Consider the following 19,928-nt stretch of genomic DNA (forward strand, 5'->3'; position numbering starts at 1 on the left):
CCAGAGGTAGCTGAGAACTTGGGGAATCGCTGCTCGAGCAGGCGGATCGAAATCCGCCCGTTTAACCCTTTAGGCCCCATGCACACGACCGTGTTCGGTCCGTGATATATGGACCGCATGTCGGCCGCATGGCCCGGACCGAACCCAGTGCAGGGAGCCGTGCTCCTAGCATCATGCTTATCTATGACGCTGGGTGTCATTGCCTGTCCGCGTAACTACTGTCCCGTACTCAAAACATGATTACAGTACAAGACAGTTGTCCCGCAGCGAGGCAGTGACACCTTGCGTCATAGATAAGTATGATGCTAGGAGCCCGGCTCCCTGCACTGTGTTCAGTCCGGGACATGCGGACCATATATCACGGACTGAACACGGTCGTGTGCATGGGGCCTTAGATGCGGTGCTCAATAGCGAGCGCCGCATCTAAGTGGTTTTGGAGAGAGGGAGGGAGCTCCCTCTCTCACCCCACTGGCACCCTGCTATGAGATCGCAGAGTGCCAGTGTCTTCTACAGTAGCTGGGGGCCTAATAAGGGCTCCTAGGTCTGCCTGTAGTGGATGCCTGCTAGGTCATGCCTTCGAGCAGATGCCTGTCCATTGTAAACGGACAGGCAGTAATACACTGCAATACAGAAGTATTGCAGTGTATTATAAAAGCGATCGGACGATCACATAGTGAAGTCCCCTAGTGGAACTAATAAAAAAAAGTGTAATAAAGTTATTAATAAGTAAATAAGTGAAAAAAAAATAAAAACCCACTTTTTCCCCTTACAAAATGCTTTATTATGAAAAAAAAAAGTTACACATATTTGGTATCGCCGCGTCCGTAACGACCCTAACTATAAAGCTATTATGTTATGTAACCCACTCGGCGAATGCTGTAAAAAATAAAATAAAAAAACATCCAGAATTGCTGTTTTCTGTTCATCCTGCCTTAAAAAATATGTGATAAAAAGTGATCAAAAAGTCGCATATACTCCAAAATGGTACCGATAGAAACTATAAGTCGTCCCGCAAAAAAAAATGCCCTCATACAGCTGCATCGTTGGCAAAATATAAAAGTTATGGCTCTTCAAATACGGAGACACAAAAACACATAATTTTGAAAAAAAAAGTGTTTTTACTGTGTAAAAGTAGTAAAACATAAGAAAACTATATAAATTTGGTATCGTCGCAGTCGTAACGACACGCTGTATAAAGTTATTATGTTATTTATACCACACGGCAAACGGTGTAAATTAAAGGCGCAAAAAAAAGAGTGGCGAAATTGCTGGGTTTTTTCTATTACGCCCCAAACAAAGTTAATAAAAGTTCATCAATAAATTATATGTACCCCAAAATGGTTCTGTTAAAAAATACTACTTGTCCCGCAAAAAAACAAGACCTTATACAGCTATGTCGATGCAAAAATAAAAAAGTTATAGCTCTTGGAATGCGACGTTGGAAAAACGTAAAAAATAGCTTGGTCATCAAGGTTTAAAATAGGCAGGTTATTAAGGGGTTTAAGTTTTTGTAAAGGGCAGCTCTCCCTCTGGAGGACCCAGCTTATCCATACATTACACATTGATTTCAAAGGGCGCTGTGTTATGCTTCATTTATTCTGCAGCCTCACTACTGGAATGGAGAACTCATTAGCCACTTCCCCTGGTGGTAGCAGATGATCCTAGGGAATTCTGACAGTAGATCCCCCGAAATCAGATCATTGTCAGGGACCTGTTATGTGATACAGACAACTGCTTTAAAGAGATCCTGTCACAAGCACCATTCCATTATACTGGACGGTGGTTCACACAGAGTTTTTTGCAGGCAGAAAATCTGCCTCAAAATTCCGTTTGGATTATTGAGGCAGATTTTGCTCTGCCTGCACGCCGATTTTTGCAATGTTTTTCGCCCGCAGCCATCGAGCGCCGCGGGCAAAAAACGCAGCGAAATACGCTTTCTCTGCCTCCCATCGATGTCAATGGGAGGTCAGAGACGTAAACGCCCGAAGATAGGGCATGTCCATTCTTTTTCCCACGAGCTGTTTTTTCTGCTAGCGGGAAAAAAATGCTTCCACCTCCCATTGAAATCAATGGGAGGCATTTTCGGACGTTTTTTGGGGCGAATTTCCGACGCGGTTTCCGCGTCAAAAAACGTGTCAAGAAACTCTGTGTGAACTGACCCTAATAGTATTATAAAGATGCCCCTGTATAATCTGCGTGATGCTGCATAATGTAAAATTAATTTATAACATTGCACACTGTATGTAAATTAGCATTCAAGAGTCTTCTGGGCGGCCCTGCTTTCCTGAAGAGTTCAACAGTCCAGTCCCACAGGCTGTAATACGCCATTACAAGCCAGCTCCTGTAATCAAGCCAGGAAGCGGCGTGTTTAGTTGCTGCATACCGGCACCACCGAGTCATTTATATACAGCATGTTTATTTTCTCCATTATGTAGCATCGGGCAGATTATATAGGGACTTCCTTTAATGTCTAGTATAACGACAGGGCGGCACTAGATTATTAATTGTCTGTACACACAGTCTTGTCTCTATATGTATGCACCTGAGATAAAATCCCTCTGGCTCCTTGTCACCTCCCACGCTGGCTGGGTTAACATGTTGCTTTTATTAACAACCAGAATGTCTCACAGGTATGGTAAATTGGCTAGGTATCACCCACAAGACGATATATAATACCTCCAAAATGTCACTAGAAACGAGCAAAATACTCCAAAATTACATTGAAAACCATGAGGAAAAGGAGTCATAGACTATAAGTACACAGAAAAATATAATTTTATTGTTGCATCCAAAATACAAAATATAAAAACACAAATACACAACGAGATATTAAAACTGAAAGTAGATGAGTGGATCAAAAATGTCACAAACCCTCCACACGGGTATGTTCCAAGTACTAAACGTCAAAGGTTCTGTTAATTGTGGGTATGTTGGGGAAAGGTAGCACAATGCTGTCCCATACAGGCAATGCTGATTCACTGAAACAGCACCCGTGCTATCTCACAACCCAATGACACATGCATATCAAAAACTAGAAGAAAATAGTGTCTACAAGGTAATGAAAGGGGAGTTAAGTCTAACTCCTCTATTGCATGGTCCCAGAAATAAGGCAAGGGAAAAAGGGAGTTAACCCAATATAGCCTGATGTAAGGAGGAACCGAAGTCCGCTTAACAGAAACCAAAATAGTGACTAAACTAAGCTAAAAGCTTACCCATGGAGTTGTTTAGAGGTAGGATTGTTCCACCTGGTATTGAGGCACCCCGACGCGCGTTTCGCAAGTGTGGAGGGTTTGTGACATTTTTGATCCACTCATCTACTTTCAGTTTTAATATCTCGTTGTGTATTTGTGTTTTTATATCTTGTATTTTGGATGTAACAATAAAATTATATTTTTCTGTGTACTTATAGTCTATAACTCCTTTTCCTCATGGTTTTCAATGTTGCTTTTATGTTGCATTTTTGAATTGTTGGGGCTGAAAAACGCATCTAAAAAAACACATGCTTTTTTTTAACCCACGCGTTTTACAAAGTGTTTCAACTGTAAGCCTATAAATAGTACATTTTGAAACTAGATTAAAGCTGGAACATTGCAAAACGCATGGGTAATTAAAAACCGCATGTGTTTTTTAGATGCATTTTTCTGCCCAACAGTTCAAAAAGGCAACATAAATGCAACATGTGAATCCAGCCTTAGGTAGTCTGGCAATAGAATACATATACATTCCCACACCCTAAACCCCTATTTGCACAAATCATTAATTTGCACTTGCACGTCACAATGACTTAGGCTACATTCACACGAACGTAGCCCACCTCGGATGTGAAAAACTGTCGTTATCCACGTCCGTGGTGGACTAGTGCGGGACGCATTGTTACGAACCCCCCACAGACTACAGTCTATGGAGGGATGCGTGACACGCAGTATAATAGGACGTCCTATTTATCAACGGACTGTTCACACGCTCCGTTGAAACAACAGTCGTAAGAACGGACCCATTGAAATACATGAGTCCATATGACGGCTGTTGTAGTAACTGCTGTCACACGGACGAGATTCACATTGGTGTGAATGAGCCCTAAGAGGAATCATCTTTAAACTGTATACTCACCTCTTAGATGCTGAATTGTTTGCCTCCCCACTCGCAGTGGAACAAAAATGGAAATCATTTGTTTCCATCTTCGTCGAGGAGGACTGGCAAGGGATTCTATCTCCACACTTGCTAGTTTTGGTTTTCTATTATGTGTTTCTTATAGGCTCTGTTCACACTTGCGTAATAATAACTCTTTTTTTACAGGAGCCATGACAAATAGGACAGTTTCGTCATAAACCGTCATGATCAGTTATGATGGATGAGTTTTTTGATCCACTCATCTACTTTCAGTTTTAATATCTCGTTGTGTATTTGTGTTTTTATATCTTGTATTTTGGATGTAACAATAAAATTATATTTTTCTGTGTACTTATAGTCTATGACTCCTTTTCCTCATGGTTTTCAATGTTGCTTTTATGTTGCATTTTTGAATTGTTGGGGCTGAAAAACGCATCTAAAAAAACACATGCTTTTTTTTAACCCACGCGTTTTACAAAGTGTTTCAACTGTAAGCCTATAAATAGTACATTTTGAAACTAGATTAAAGCTGGAACATTGCAAAACGCATGGGTAATTAAAAACCGCATGTGTTTTTTAGATGCATTTTTCTGCCCAACAGTTCAAAAAGGCAACATAAATGCAACATGTGAATCCAGCCTTAGGTAGTCTGGCAATAGAATACATATACATTCCCACACCCTAAACCCCTATTTGCACAAATCATTAATTTGCACTTGCACGTCACAATGACTTAGGCTACATTCACACGAACGTAGCCCACCTCGGATGTGAAAAACTGTCGTTATCCACGTCCGTGGTGGACTAGTGCGGGACGCATTGTTACGAACCCCCCACAGACTACAGTCTATGGAGGGATGCGTGACACGCAGTATAATAGGACGTCCTATTTATCAACGGACTGTTCACACGCTCCGTTGAAACAACAGTCGTAAGAACGGACCCATTGAAATACATGAGTCCATATGACGGCTGTTGTAGTAACTGCTGTCACACGGACGAGATTCACATTGGTGTGAATGAGCCCTAAGAGGAATCATCTTTAAACTGTATACTCACCTCTTAGATGCTGAATTGTTTGCCTCCCCACTCGCAGTGGAACAAAAATGGAAATCATTTGTTTCCATCTTCGTCGAGGAGGACTGGCAAGGGATTCTATCTCCACACTTGCTAGTTTTGGTTTTCTATTATGTGTTTCTTATAGGCTCTGTTCACACTTGCGTAATAATAACTCTTTTTTTACAGGAGCCATGACAAATAGGACAGTTTCGTCATAAACCGTCATGATCAGTTATGATGGATGAGTTTTTTCTCCATTACCACATATCATAGATCAGTCATGTTTCTGTCAGGCATCAGTTGTCTATTAAGAAAATCACTAGCATAAATCTAAAGTAGGTCATAACTCCGTCAAAATTGATAGTTTTTCTAAATAAAAACCACTGCTGTGATCTACATTACAGCGCCGATGACATTATGTAGTAGATAGAGCACTTATAATGTGGTTACAGAGCCTCTTTAAAATCAGTCCTGGCATTTTTAAGCAAACAGGCAGGCCATACGTAGCTGCCAGTGTTGGGCCAGAGTACATGGGACCACCTTTCAGCTATACAAAACATTGGGAGATTTATTAAAACAGGTGTAATTGAAAGAGGAATAGTTCCTGATAGCTCCAACTCCAACGAATCTACTGCTTTTCTATGAGTATAATGAACATGCTCTTAGGCTGGGTTCACACACACCTATTTACGGACGTAATTCGGGCATTTTAGCCTCGAATTACGTCCGAAAATACGGCTCCAATGCACCGGCAAACATCTGCCCATTCATTTGAATGGGCTTTACAATGTTCTGTGCCGACGGTCATTTTTCAAAAAGACTCCCGTGTCAAATAAGTGCCTGTCACTTCTTGAGACGTAATTGGAGCCGTTTTCCACTAACACCATGGAAAAACAGCTCCAATTACGTCCGTAATGGACTCAGCGAAAATCGCCTGCACTTGCCATTACGTCTGAAATTCCGGAGCTGTTTTCTCCTGAAAACAGCTCCGTAATTTCAGCCGTAACGGAGGCTGCCGTGTGAACATACCCTTTTTCAAGAGGATTTTTTTTGCGGAACGGAAAAAAATTCAAGCACCCTTATTTTGGCTGCATGTGAATGGGGTTTAAAATAGTCCATTCACTTGTAATGGATGCAGAATGTTAATGGATTAGAAAGGGATTTAGGTGTGGAATCAGGGACTTAGTCCTAATCAAATCCTGATTGCGTGATCATGGCCTAATACTGACGTATAAAGATTGCAAATTATACCATTATACAATGCTAAAATTTCACCATGCTGTAACTAAATAGTATGATTTCAATTTTATATTCAGTTATATACACAAACACTCACATGCTGGACACATGACACACAGATGCAACCCACAAGCTGAACACATGCTGCATTCGTGTTGTCAGGTCCGTATTTCACACCGAATAACCACCTCTGTAAATTGAAAGCTGAAGGCATGCCTGGAGAGAAGTACACCACACAGAGATGTTTGGTACACAGCTTCCCTCTGTCAGCCAGGAGGAAGACTGAAAACTTTTTATTCAGAACAAAGAAACACAGAAAGAGACACATGCCTCCTCCCCAGAGATGTGGGAGTGCCCAAGCCCCCCCACCGGTTTCTCAGCTGTAACTTCTCAGACTCACTCTGCTTGCATTCCAGGGGGCGGTGTCTTCCATAGGTGTGTCCGACATGAACAAAGAACTTGTTATATATATCAGTATATTACACAAAGAACTGAAATGTATATACATATGTGTGAGGATAATATTTTTCAAACAATATACATGGTAATGATCCCTGACAGTCCCCCTTAAAAATATTATTACTCTATCCCTGAGTCTTGCCTAGCAACCTACCACTGACCACTCGAACCAGGCGGGTAGGGGTTTTGGATTTCTTCACCAGCTTGAGACGAGCTACTCCTTATAAGTAACCCCCCTTTGTACCTGGACTTCCAAGGTGTCGGAGTGCTCCTAACTTTCCCTATTCTCCTCAGGATACAGGATGGTTGTCTTGATATAATCTACAAACCGCTGCTGGTTGTAATATATATAATTAATCCGGTCTGCATTTTTATTAACAGTAATAATTGTCGCACTGTCACTTACTGTCCTAATGGGACTTTACCCCTGCAGATATGACAGGTCATGGGCAGCACAGTGACCTTCACCTCACACCTCCACATAAAACTCCTCAGATTGTAATTTGCAGCACCGTGGCATATTTACACACATTATAATTATAAACCTCAGACATTATAAACAATAGGGCCTCAACTAATAACATAATGCTATCACCAATCTCATGATATCACCCTCAGGTTTCGGGTCCCATCAGTTCATTGCCAGTCCTGTACACCATCGTCCTCTTCTTCTCCTGTCTTCTGCTCTTCACTGACTGTCACCCTCAGGGTAACCCACACAATTGTGGAGTCAGACTACGTTGGTGTCCAGTGGGGGAGTTATTATTACCCCCTCCTAGCCACTTACTTATCAAAACACTTGATCCTGCTGACGGATTCACTCAGGTCTTTGGTCTTTACTTTGATCTTTGCTGATGTCATCAGGACTTGGTTTGGTCCTTCTCATCTGTCCGACACCGTCTCCTTTAGTTTACGTCATCAGGCTGTACATAGCACCTCATGCTGTGAGCCTGGGGTGAGATCCCACGTAGGCGGATTAGTGGAGTTGTATTGTGACTATCAAACCCTCCGCATCTGTACTCTTCCTCTGGCAAGTTACTTGTCTGGGCGGCCGCTTAGAATTGTGACACTGCCGTCAGTTCATGATAAACGCGTTGTAGTGGCTCAGGCTGCGCCTGCCGCATCTCAGTGATGGAGTTCATCGTGTTAAAAGTCTTTTAGTTCATATTTACTGGCACTTGCTGGGGACCCCCAACTCTTGTCAATTGTTAAAATAAATACTAATCTAGTGATAACATCATCCGCATACACTATAAACGTTGTTCTAAGTACGTACAATAATGTCAGGCCCTTAAATGACATCAAACACCTTTATATAAGGAAAAACTTCTCTGTTACAATGGACAGGGCACCTAGAAGATGTGTAATTATTGGGTACATTTCATTTGCACTTCGTGATACGCTTTCAGCAGGATTTGTACCTTGATCTCAGCTGATTGCCTAGAACATCTCCACCTCACAGAAACATACACAGATTCCACATGTTTATCTGACAAGTGTCTCAAACCAATTTTTTCTTACTCTAATCTGGTTCGTTCTACCTGGGAAGGCCTCTCAAGGTCGGTTCTCTTTGTGGGAGGCGGGTATGATAAGGTTGGCACCGGTCTGCCAGGACTGTTCTGTAGGCAAATCAAACAGCTCTAACAGAATTTAGCAGCATCAGCTGTAAAACCTGGGGCATACCAATTCGATCTTACCAAATCGATCCTTGCAGTCTTGGGGCATATGTGAGGTCATACACCATCAATGCAAGTGCCATCAATAGTGCCTTGGATGTTACCGGTTCACCTTCCCTTATCCGTCCACATTCTGTTAGAATCTGGTTCTCACGCCTTCCGCTCCCAGTTGGACTCTTCCTGTGGAGAACAAGCTTTTTTATTGTATAAACATTAATTGATCTTAATCAAATAATTAATTTGAAGAAAAACATTAACAAATAGCATCTTTACATCAAACGTTCACACTGGTCAGTAACTAAAACTTACAAACTGATTCTTCTTCTTTATATACATATCTATACATACACATATACACTGCACAGAATTCTCTGCTCTAAAATTTCCCTTTCACAACAAAAATAAAAATAAACAAATAAAACTGTTTTCGAATGGGAATATTCCACTTCTGTACCTTTTATCTGACGCATGACTCTAATAGTCCAATGCTAAGGCTGGTCGAGAACTTTACATAAAACTTAACCTCAGTATTTAATATTCCCACAACACTTCTTAAATACAGTTATTAAACAAACTAACTTTGGGACAACGTCTAGAGAACTGCTAACATCTTATCATGGTACAAACATCAGGTAAATACTTGGGATAACACTGTTCCCCTGTCACTTACACACAACGTCTGCAGTGGGGAAGATACAGGCCGGGCTTCAGGCCCCCCTGAGAACAGGACTACACACACGAGCACATTGTCATACACTTCTACCTCGGGTAGTTGTATGTTCTGCAGTCGCTGGGACGGGTAATCTGGCCGGGCTGCACTTTTCACAGGTACCTTTGCTGTTTTACCTATGTCACGCCGTGCGCACATAATGCCGGCTGCTACAAACCTAGTGGTGGCATTATTGTATCCAGGGACAAGCCAATTTACTGACACATGGCTGCACATATCCTTGTTGTCAGGTCTGTCGTCTCTCGCTCTCTCAATTGGCTTACCCGATGATCCAATAAAGTTCCTACTACCAATGGGCCCATAATTGTGGGCGATGCCAAAAGCGTACCTAGAGTCAGTGTAAATGTCGGCCGTCTTACCTTTTGCCAGGTTACAAGCCTCAGCGAGCACCTCCAGCTCCGCTCCTTGAGATGAACAAGAAGGTGAGAGTGGTTTCTGGGTAATTTAGCTGGTGCCTCGTATCCTGTCTTGTACATACTGTATAATAAAATCTCTTTATTACAAATTTACATTAGAAACCCATGTCACATATAGATAGAACATCTCAAAGGGGTGGCGTCTTCAGCCTCTAAAATAAAACCAAATGTTATACACTTCTCCACACTCATCTGATAATCCAGAACACTTTGAGAATCTCACTTTTATCAGGTTCTGCAAATACTTGATTAATACAAAAACAAATAAAAAAAAAATCCTAAAAACTTTACATCAAATTAACAATGTCCAGACAATTTTTGTTTTTTTCCTTCTCCCCCATCTAAATCTGTAAAGACCCATCTGTGAGTGACGTCACCTCCTGTGTAAATTTGCTGGAGGGGGATGGTCTCTTACACAATACCTCATATTGGGTGGAGACTACAGCACAGCTTACCCAGTGCCATATTTACTATTCTGGAAAGATCTGGAACCATCTACACAGAAAAACCTCAAAATTTAGGTTACTCTCATACACATTTATTCTGGATTACTCATTGGGGCTCTTACACATTTTTCGATCTCCTGAAACCAAATTAATTAACTCAAAAAAAACAAAATTGTACCTGATCAGTTCCTTCACCATTCCCCCCTTTGTGGACTCTGCGAAAGTAATGTAGCAGAGTTCAAACCTACATCTCAACATAACAAAGTCGGGCACTAGTTGAACCCCCTGTAATGTACAACAGCCTGAAACAAAAATGACTTTTTCCTGACGAAAATAAATTTTATCTTTACAATGACATAACTCATGTGTGAAATCAAAAACAAAACAATTGTAGTTAGTTATTCAATAAAACAGAAAATATTATATCTGATAACATTAATTACTGCAAACCAATAAACTGTATATAAAAATAGGGAACGGTGGGGGCACATACATTTTCAAAACCCCGTGTCTCACAGTATCTGTAGTTTAATACATCTGAATTAACATCAAAACACATGAAATCTGATCACATCATAACACATAAATATCGTAACTTTTATAAACAACAGCACATGCGCAAAGAGAAGAAATTTATTTAGGTTTGTAGACATTACTGATATTGTAATGACGGGGGTAGGGAAACGGACAAGTGAGCCCTAATCTACCCGCCACTCTGTCCCTGCCTACTTGCAACGACCCGCCCTAGGCGACGGGGTACAACTGGGCGGCGGTCCCTACGCTCAGTAAGTGCACGAGACAAACAGACAAGGGAACACAAAGCAAAGGGAAAGGGGCAGTTGCCCACGGCAACACCGTGAGCAACAAGAGTGGTGAACGAGCCGAGTCAAACCAGGAGTGCACGACGTACCAAACGCAGAGCAGGAGAGTAGTCAGTAAGCCAGGGTCAGTATGGAGCAGGATCAAATAGTTAGAAGCTGTAGCTGGGCCAGGAAACCACACGAGAAGAATCACAAGCAAAGGAGGAACAGGAAAGGCAGGTATAAATAGACAGAGGGCGGGAGCTAGCTCCGTCTGGCCAGGCTGCGATAGGCTCTCCCACTCCTAAGCCTGCCATCCTGAGTGGTGGAAGATGGAGTCAGTCTCAGAGACATAGACTCAGGTGCAGACTGATTACCTATGGGAGTATACACAGAAGTTGTGCCTGGCAGATCCTTTACAGATATATATATATATCTCAGCAGTGCATATTGAAATCCCTTTGTCTCATCAGCCCTGCAGACTGCACCCAGTCAGCCCCCCTCCTCCTCCCAAACACAGCAAGCTACAGGGGGGAGGGGGGGTCACACACTCACTTCTCACAGCGTCTAGTCTCACAATCTTAACACTTTCAATGCCGGCAAAACAACATACGTATTTGCAATCATTCATCACACTATTGTATAGGAATTATCTACGTTCAAAACATCAAACACATAATCTGTAACTGTGTCCATTCTGTCGGCCACCATCTCTATATTATGATGACGTGTTGCTTCATCAGTGAACAGCGTCCTGTACACTAGCATGGAACCTAAAAATAGAAAAGACACTACAAATGACAAAATTAACAAGGCGATTATTTCATAATGATTTGGTTGGGCCGGGCGTGGCCTCATCAGGGGCAGGTGGGGGGCAGCCTCTCCCATTGGAAACACAGTGCGCAGCTGTGAGGGGGGGGGGTTCCCACCCACAATGAGGACACACTCAACATGAGGTACGGACGCCATTACCGGGCGTCGGCTTGTCCTGTTTTCTAATACATACAATACCTTTCTTATTCCTAACTTCCTCTTCTGCAAATTCCTCTAAAGCACTTTCCATCAACTTACTACCTTCCAACTTCCCTTTGTTCTCCAGCATACCTTTTGCCCAATCTCCGGCTTGCAGCCGCCCTCTTGTATGGATTCCACACACTTCCATCAATTTCTTCATTTTACTCACATACTGCTTCCCTTCGCTTCACTAAATCATATGCCTAACAGTCTATATTATACACGTAATTTATATAAGAATTTTCGGTCAACGACTCCCAGGCCTCGCCGGAAATATTAAAATTCCTCAGTCTACAGCCTCCGGTCCGCCGAAATATAATTTTTATTTAGACTCTCCAGCCCTGCTGGAAATATTAAAATTTCAGAGTCTAGCTCTCCGATCTTGTTATATAATTTTATTTAGACTCTGCGGCCTCGCTGGAAATATTAAAATTTCACAGTCTAGCTCTCCGGTCTTGTTATATAATCCTTTATTTAGACTCTAATTACCCAGATGATGGTTAGTCGGGCGCGACTAAGGTCTCACAGGTTTTCAACCTCACAGCGGAAAATATCACCTCTGTCGCCTGAGATAATTCAGGAAATCAACAAAAGGGTTCTACAGATCGCCACAAGACTGTCCACTAACACAGATAAGACGAAGATTTATAAAATCAATTCGCTTACCGTGTTATTGCGGAGGTGATCAAATTCCTTCAGTGGGCAACTTTGAGTTATCTGTTTCACCCTGTGATTGTCGATTGTCCGGATTTTGATATTTCCTCGAGTGAGGCCCCACGTTCGGGCGCCAAATGTCAGGTCCATATTTCACACCGAATAACCACCTCTGTAAATTGAAAGCTGAAGGCATGCCTGGAGAGAAGTACACCACACAGAGATGTTTGGTACACAGCTTCCCTCTGTCAGCCAGGAGGAAGACTGAAAACTTTTTATTCAGAACAAAGAAACACAGAAAGAGACACATGCCTCCTCCCCAGAGATGTGGGAGTGCCCAAGCCCCCCCACGGTCTCTCAGCTGTAACTTCTCAGACCCACTCTTCTTGCATTCCAGGGGGCGGTGTCTTCCATAGGTGTGTCCGACATGAACAAAGAACTTGTTATATATATCAGTATATTACACACAGAACTGAAATGTATATACATATGTGTGAGGATAATATTTTTCAAACAATATACATGGTAATGATCCCTGACAGTGTCACTCATGCCTAGGACACATGCGCACACACCCAACTCATACCTAGGACACATGCACACGCACACCACTCAAACCTAGGACACATTCGCATGCACACCACTTACACCTAGGACACATCCCCTACTCACACCTAGGACATATGCCGCACATGCACCACTCACACCTAGGACATATGCGCACGCACACAACTCACATCTAAGTTATATCCTCCACTCTCGCCACTCACACCTAAGACATATGCCTGGCACAGATGCTGCACACACAACTCACATACTAGACACGTACCACTCACACACTAGACACGTACCACACACTAGACAGATACAGCACGCACTGCTTACACTAGACACATATCGCACACGCATCCCACAGATGCTAAACCCATACCTCACATAACACTTACACAGTAGACCTATACCACACCTACCACTCACACTGAAAAGAACACGCACACAAATGCCCCTAATACATTAGAAGAAGACACAAAGCTCATACAAATGCATATTTGTGCTCAGGGGGGCAGTAGAAAGAGCAAGCCCATAACTAATTGGCTTATGCTCAGCCACCCAGCGTTAGGTTTGATTTGTACATGCAGACTGGGCAGGTACTGATTCTCATTTTCTTCCGCGGTGCAAAAGATGTGCGCTAATGAGCGAGGCATCAGTGCAACAATTCTAGAGCTGATTAGCTGTGACTCGGCCAACAAGCACTATACTTCATTTCTGCAGTGCTCCTTCCCATCATTGCAGAGTACACAGCAATAAATCCCGGAAAGATGTGGTTTTAAACACCAGGAGGCAGCAGTTATTGTAATGTTGGTACTTGTGTTCACCACTGTCTGTAGGGCCGATTCTAGCTTTTCTGCTGCGTGAGGCGACAATTGAAATGGCGCCCCCCAGATTTTGATTGACATCACCCTGTCTGTTCTACATCACTAGCAGCCTCCTCCAACTCTTGTGGATGCGCCGTTGCCTTGTACTGGCATGCGCGGTGCAGCCGGCCAGAATACTCCTCGCTGCACGGTGTGTACCCAAGTAGTACAAGGCAATGGCGCATCCGAGAAAGTTGGAGGAGACTGGTAGTGATGTATAACAGCCAGGGGGATGTCAATCAAGCATGGAAAATTGGGTTTAGAGGCAGGACTATGTGACTCTTCAGGATAGCGGTACCGCCCCATAACTCTGTTGAGTAATTAGCATGTAGCATGCGCCGGTTAAAAAGTTGATTTTATTCATTTTTCTGCATCTGAAAACACCATACAGGGGAATGTTTGGAAATTTTGTCAGGTCATGTTTTACTGCATGGTGGCAGTATAAGGGGTTAAAACTACCTGATAGGTTCCCATTAAATATACAATGAATTGATAACAATTCCATCTGCCCTGTAAATTTGTTGTTATAAATATATTCTATATAATTACAGTATCAAAACCAAGCTCTGACATATACGGCTCCAGAACCAAGCTCATACATATATACAGCACAAAAACCAAGCTCAGTACATATATACAACACCAGAACAAAGCTCAGTACATATATACAGCTCAAGAACAAAGCTCAGTACATATATAGAGCTCCAGAACCAAGCTCATTACATAAATACAGTACCAGAACAAAGCTCAGTACATATATACAGCTCTAGATCCAAGCTCATTACATAAATACAGCACCAGAACAAAGCTCAGTACATATATACATCGCCAGAACCATGCTCAGTACATATATACATCACCAGAACAAAGATCAGTACATATATACAGTACCAGAAGCAAGCTCAGTACATAAATACAGTACCAGAACCAAGCTCAGTACATATATATATATTCAAAACCAGAACAAATCTCAGTACATATATACAGCTCCAGAACCAAGCTTAGTACATATACACTACCGTTCAAAAGTTTGGAGTCACCCAGACGATTTTGTGTTTTCCATGAAAACTCACACTTATATTTATCAAATGAGTTGCAAATGACTAGAAAATATAGTCAAGACATTAACAAGGTTAGAAATTATGATTTTTATTTGAAATAATAATTTTCTCCTTCAAACTTTGCTTTCGTCAGCATTGCAGACCTTTGGCATTCTAGCTGTTAATTTGCTGAGGTAATCGGGAGAAATTTCACCCCATGCTTCCAGAAGCCCCTCCCACAAGTTGGATTGGCTTGATGGGCACTTCTTGCGTACCATACGGTCAAGCTGCTCCCACAACAGCTCTATGGGGTTGAGATCTGGTGACTGCGCTGGCCACTCCATTACAGATAGAATACCAGCTGCCTGCTTCTTCCCTAAATAGTTCTTGCATAATTTGGAGGTGTCCTTTGGGTCAGTGTCCTGTTTTAGGATGAAATTGGCTCCAATCAAGCGCTGTCCACAGGGTATGGCATGGCGTTGCAAAATGGAGTGATAGCCTTCCTTATTCAAAATCCCTTTTACCTTGTACAAATCTCCCACTTTACCAGCACCAAAGCAACCCCAGACCATAACATTACCTCCACCATGCTTGACAGATGGCGTCAGGCACTCTTCCAGCATCTTTTCAAATGTTCTTCTGTGTGATCCAAACACCTCAAACTTCGATTAGTCTGTCCATAACACTTTTTTACTATCTTCCTCTGTCCAATGTCTGTATGCTTTTGCCCATATTAATCTTTTCCTTTTATTAGCCAGTCTAAGATATGGCTTTTTCTTTGCCACTCTGCCCTGAAGGCCAGCATCCCGGAGTCACCTCTTCACTGTAGACGTTGACACTGGCGTTTTGCGGGTACTATTTAATGAAGCTGCCAGTTAAGGACCTGTGAGGCGTCTATTTCTCAAACTAGAGACTCTAATGTACTTGTCTTGTTGCTCAGTTGTGCAGCGGGGCCTCCCACTTCTCTTTCTACTCTGGTTAGAGCCTGTTTGTGCTGTCCTCTGAAGTGAGTAGTACACACCGTTGTAGGAAATCTTCAGTTTCTTGGCAATTTCTCGCATGGAATAGCCTTCATTTCTAAGAACAAGAATAGGCTGTCGAGTTTCACATGAAAGCTCTCTTTTTCTAGCCATTTTGAGAGTTTAATCGAACCCACAAATGTAATGCTCCAGATTCTCAACTAGCTCAAAGGAAGGTCAGTTTTATAGCTCCTCTAAACAGCAAAACTGTTTACAGCGGTGCTAACTTAATTGCACAAGGGTTTTCAAGTGTTTTCTAATCATCCATTAGCCTTCTAACACAGTTAGCAAACACAATGTACCATTAGAACACTGGAGTGATGGTTGCTGGAAATGGGCCTCTATACACCTATGTAGATATTGCATTAAAAACCAGACGTTTGCAGCTAGAATAGACATTTAGCACATTAACAATGTATAGAGTGTATTTCTGATTAATTTAAAGTTATCTTCATTGAAAAAAAACTGTGCTTTTCTTTCAAAAATAAGGAAATTTCTAAGTGACCCTAAACTTTTGAACAGTAGTGTACATGGGCACTATGTGGCACTATCTACATGAGCACTGTGGCACTATGTGGGCACTGGCACTTTATACCTGGGCACTGGCACTAGGGGCAGCTAAGGGGGCATTATACTATATGGGGGCAGCTAAGACGGAATTATACTATATGGGGGCAGCGATCGGATATTATTATGTATGGAGGCAACTATAGGGGAATTATTCTGTATGGGGAAGCTGTGGGGTCATTATACCGTATGGGGGCAGATATGGGACATTATACTGTATGGGGCAGCTATGGGTCATTATACTATATGGGGGCAGCTATGGGGGCATTATACTGTGTGGGTATTATACTCTATGGGGCATTTTATGGGGACAGCTATGGGTCATTATACTGTATGGGAGAAACTATAGGGGCATTATACTCTATGGGGCAGCTGTGGGGGGCATTACACCGTATGGGGGCAGCTATGGGGCATTATACTGTATGGGGGTTATTATATTGTGTGGGGGGTTCTATGGGGGAATTATACAGTGGGGAGGCACTATGGGAGCATGAAACTGTGTGGGCTGAACCGGGTGTGTATGGGCAGAGATTGGGCAGGGTTTCGAGGCGTGGCTTTAGAAAAATGTGGTTGTCCCTCTTTGTGATACTTGAAAGTTGGGCGGTATGGGGATCTACACTCTGTCTTCTCAAAACATTTATAATGATGTGTAAAATATCTCCAATAAACACAGAACTACTACTCAGACATATATGCAACTGTCTCTATGCTGCTAGGATGATGTAAGGCCTTGGGTTCTGGATGTGTCAAAATACTACAGTATATAATATGGCTGACCAAGTGGTGCAGCTCTTGTTAACCAATAGTGGGGTTCTATGTTACCTACATACTATTTGTGACTAAAATAAATCTCAATATGCTTATGTGGATATCGCTAAATTTGCCCTGAATTTTTAGCTTCTAAACACTTCCCTGCTACTTCATACTTTATTCTTGGCTAACCTAGCTTTACTTTTAATAATGCAGAAAAAGGCCTTTGGTTTGGAGGAACAGAGATCTATGTCAAATCTTAGATTTTTTTGGATGACGTGAGATTAAGTCTTGTGATTTTTTTTAAATTGATGCAGAAAGCACAGTTTCTCACATTTTTTAATTCCAGCACATTAAAAATTATATCCTTTCTTTTAGTTTAAGGCGGATCACACCCTTTTTGCTAAGCAACTATGGGCACATGTGTATGAGGGAGAAGGAAATTCATCTCTATGGTCATTTGCATTTTAGCCACCCTAGTTATTAAACTCTTGTACATGCAGATTGGGTTGTCTCAGGTAAACACCCAATAGCGGAATATATCTCAAAACCATCAATACAACTGTGGTGGAAGCTGTTTACATGTTCCATACATGTTATTATATGTTTTGCTGGAATCTTTTCCTAAGTTTCCACCCTCCTTGAGGTACCCTTGGTGCTACGTGTCATATCTTTTGGCCATTTCAAAAGATTTTGAATAATAATAAGCTATTTGATCAACTTGGTCACTAATGTCAGTTTATGTCATGATCCTCATGCATAAAGTACTTTCTTTGGAGCACAAATTGCACTTGCTACATCAGAAAAACATCTCACGGTCGACCTGGTCCTTGTTTAGTTTCTAGCTGTCCTTGCATTATAATAAATAAGCTAGCGAGCATCCTAAGTAACCGAGAGTCCACATTTGATAGAAAGAACTTGATCCCCATGGATTGTCTAGCACAATACTCTTTGATATGATAGTGTGTCATTTTATTTACTTGTTTCCTGCCCTCTTGTCTCCTGATGTTTCTTCTCCTTCAATATTTCTCTCTTCCTTATCTAGCCTTTCCTCCCTACTAACATACTGACCTATCTTCCCCTATGTTGTTAAAGGGAATGTGTTGCTAGCAAAAAATGTATTTATTTTTTTTTGTTAAACAATTAGTGTGTGAGTGATTAAACATTGTTCTAATTTTTTTTATTTTTTTCACGAGTCAGGAAATATTATAAATTTGATTCTAATTTATAATATTTCCCAGCACTGGTCACTAGATGGAGCAATTCCCAAAATTGCAGCATTGCATGTGGTAAAGCAACCACATTGCTTTATGCTGCAAAATTGGGAAAAAATCCCTCGCTCTAGTGAGCTCTCAGAATCCCCCCTCCTTTATCCTGGCTAGTGCCGGGAGAAACAAGGGGATTGAACGGTCTAACCTCCTACACTGTGTGTCGCCATTTTTTGAGCTAACACACAGTGTAGTAGGTTAACATACACTAGTAAACACACACTGAAACACGAACATACATAGAAATCACTTACCTGCTCCAGTCGCCGCCGCTCCCTCCGGTCCGTCTGCTGCCGCTGCTCCCTGTGCACAAGTCCGGAAGCCGCGACCGGAAGTAGTAATCTTACTGTCCGGCCGCGACTTCCGGTCCACAGGAAAATGGCGCCGGACGGCGTACAGTTCAGCTTGGACTGTGTGGGAGCGGCACATGCGCCGTTCCCACACAGACGGCGTACACCATAGTGGATGGAACGTGCCCCGTTCGCATTCACTATGGGACTGGAGCTGCCGTACTCCATGTCTGTATGTGTCGTTAATCGACACATACAGAAATGGAGTAAAAAATGGCAGCCCCCATAGGGAAGAAAAAGTGTAAAAATAAAAAAAAGTGAAACACAAACACACAAATAAATATAAACGTTTTTTATAAAAGACAAATCAAACTGATGTTAAAAAAAAATTTTTCGTGACACTATTCCTTTAACCCTGATTTCTGGATACTGTACGCTTGATTCCTCTTGTTACGTTTTGCTATCTTGAGAAGTTATTTGCTGATGCATCGGATTCGCATATTATTGAACGTGACGCTTACTATAAAATGTCCTGGTTTCCTCTCATTAAAATAACAGTTTACCTAGGTGCAGCTTAGTGTATGCGTAAGCTGGTACATTAGAACTGAAAATAAAGATAACAAATTTTTGTAGAATTTTAATGTAAACCTTTTAACAAGTATCCCGAATTTTTCATGTTATAGTTCTCTCTCTCAAGATGTAGTATGTGCGTGTTCTTGCGTCCACTAGATGTCACTACTCAACTTCGAATGAAAGTTAAAGGGGTTTTGTTCCTATCAAAGCAGTGAAAGCACTTGCTCTGTTAGGCCGGGTTCACACGGAGTGGAAACTCTGCGTAAAAGCACGCAGCATATATATACACCCTGTGCGCCGCAGGGAATTCCGGGCGAAAAACCGCACCAAACTGTGGTATCAATATATAGACTCCTAACAGGGTTATAGTAAGGGTTGGGAACTCTTTTATAAACAAAAACTG

The sequence above is a fragment of the Rhinoderma darwinii genome, chromosome 2 (assembly GCF_050947455.1).
Source record: "Rhinoderma darwinii isolate aRhiDar2 chromosome 2, aRhiDar2.hap1, whole genome shotgun sequence".
Classification (NCBI taxonomy): domain Eukaryota; kingdom Metazoa; phylum Chordata; class Amphibia; order Anura; family Rhinodermatidae; genus Rhinoderma; species Rhinoderma darwinii.